Raw genomic sequence first — 2,378 nt, 5'->3', positions numbered from 1 at the left:
GCTCTAAGATAATTTCTGTGGAGCAGAAGCAAAATAAGAGAGGCTCTGAGAAACAAAGATCTCTTTTTCCATTTAAACAAAATAAAAAAAACTTAGCATCTGAGAGACTATACAAAAACACAAATTGCTAAGGAAAGACATCATGTGGACACAGCACATACATGAAGTGGGCATATGTGTAAATATATTAAGCTTAGCAAATTTATACTAAATAATATATATAATAAATAAAATAACATTTGTAAAGGCTGTAGAGTGGCAAGCATTAAAAGCTGCTCCTAAAAGCAGTCTTAGTTAAATTTCGCCATCACTCTAGAAACAAGAAAGAGCAGAGTTTGTATCCTTCCATCTCTGTTGCTGAAAAAATGTCAGTAATATTGAAGTTGTAACTTTCATTAGTGGAAACAGCAAGGGGTATGGAGGAACAGGTGTGCTGGTGCAGTACCATGCTCAATGCTACTCATATGCTACTGTAAAAAGCACGTAACCACTGCTATTCTACACAAGATATCTGGAGTCCACACAACCCCACTGCCAGTTTTTCCTTGTCTCATGCAAGAGCAGTGCATAAGACGCACTGTTTTAGAACAAAGCATCAAGATCTTATTCATTAAACACCTTTCCAAACTTTTCATCGTAATTCCCACATTTAGAAAACAGGTGATATAAGTCTAATTGACAGAGGAGATAGGTGTACATACTACAACCACTTGGTTAATTAAGTAGGACTAAGTACAACTGACAGGCAGCTAAGAAAATAACGAACATAACCGAAGGATGAATTACAGTACCCATTTTCCTGGACTACAACACCTCTCGGCCAGCATGAAATGAATTAGCAGAGGAGAGGAAGAATACCCCAAGTTAAATTCAAAAACCTGCTTTGAATGACTTCTGACTTATAGAATATTAGAATAATTTAGATTGGAAAAGACTGTTAAGATCATCAAGTCCAACCATTACCTAAACACCACCCTCATTCCTTAAGCCATTTAAATCAAGGTTGGATGGTGTCCCATGCAGCCTGATCTAGTAAGTGGCAAACCTACCCATGGCAGAGGAGGTAGAACTAGATTATTTCTAAGGTCCAATCCAACCTAAGCCATTCTATGATTCTAACACCACAAGTCAACCACTAAACACATCCCTAAGAGTCACATCCACACACCTCTTTAAATACCTCATAGATGGGGACTCCACCACTTCAATAGGCAGCCTGTTCCAATGCCCAACTGCTTTTTTCGCAGAGAAATTATTCCCAACATACAATCTAAATCTTCCCTGGAACATCTTGAGGCCTTGTAATTAAGTACTTATAATTCAACGTATTTTCTCATAGGTCATTTTTCATCTATATTTTAGGTTTGAAATTCTCCACAGACTAAACACGCAAGGAACTTTCCTTCTTTTCTTTCCAATGCCAACTGTTTTTTTCTTAAATCAAAAGACAAAAATCATTACAACCCACCACTGATGCTACTTCATGCCTGTGCCAACACCAGTGGAGCAAACGTAGAGATGTTTAGTGAAGAATCCACACGTCAGCCCCCTCCTATCCCAGGGGAAAGCCTCACTGCATCTCGATAAACCACAGAGAAAGCCTGAGGAAAACCATCCTCAGAACTCAGTACATAGACTGAATGATTTGGTCTTACTCAAAACCAGTAAAAAGCATACAAAATAAATAAATAAATAAATAAATAAAATCAGTTTCTACATTCACTGAAAGGTAAATATGAAGTCTGGTTCATAATTTGAATTAATGTCTGCCTGCTCCTTATGTAGTCTTCAAAGACTTCTGCCAAGGCATTAGACTGCAATCTGAAGGAGAGAAAAATCAGTGCTGAACTGTAAGAAATTTGCAGTTCTCTTTAATGAGCAAATTCAGATTAATTTAGATCAGGGAAGCAAGCAAAGCCTGAACTAGAGTTTCAGCAGCAAGCATAAAAACAGACTATGACAATACTGAAGAGGTAACTTCAGAGGTTGTAACCAGAACACAGAAAATGAGATGTGATGCTGACAAGAGTCTAGGAGACAAGAAGGTTAAGAGAACTGTCATGAGTGAGAAAGGAAAGCAGCTAATGAAAGTAGTTGAGCAATAGAGATTGCCCAAGACATGACTGGCATAGCTGAACATTCATGGCTGAACAGAGGTGACCTCAGACACAAGCTGAGGACTTAGAACTTTGAAGCACTAACAGAAAAATGTGAAATTTAGCTACCTATAGATTTGCTTCTTGTGTACAACTATGAAAAAAGCTGAATATGGAGCTTGCAGTTCAGGAATCTCCATAGGATTCCAGTTCTGTGTTGATTTATGGTTTGTAAATACTCTCTTTTTCCCTTCTCAGCTGCCTATTCTTCTGTCATATTTG

The sequence above is a fragment of the Tetrao urogallus genome (assembly GCF_951394365.1).
Source record: "Tetrao urogallus genome assembly, chromosome: 6".
NCBI lineage: Eukaryota > Metazoa > Chordata > Aves > Galliformes > Phasianidae > Tetrao > Tetrao urogallus.
The sequence above is the reverse complement of the archived record's forward strand: the minus strand, read 5'-3'. Positions refer to the sequence as shown.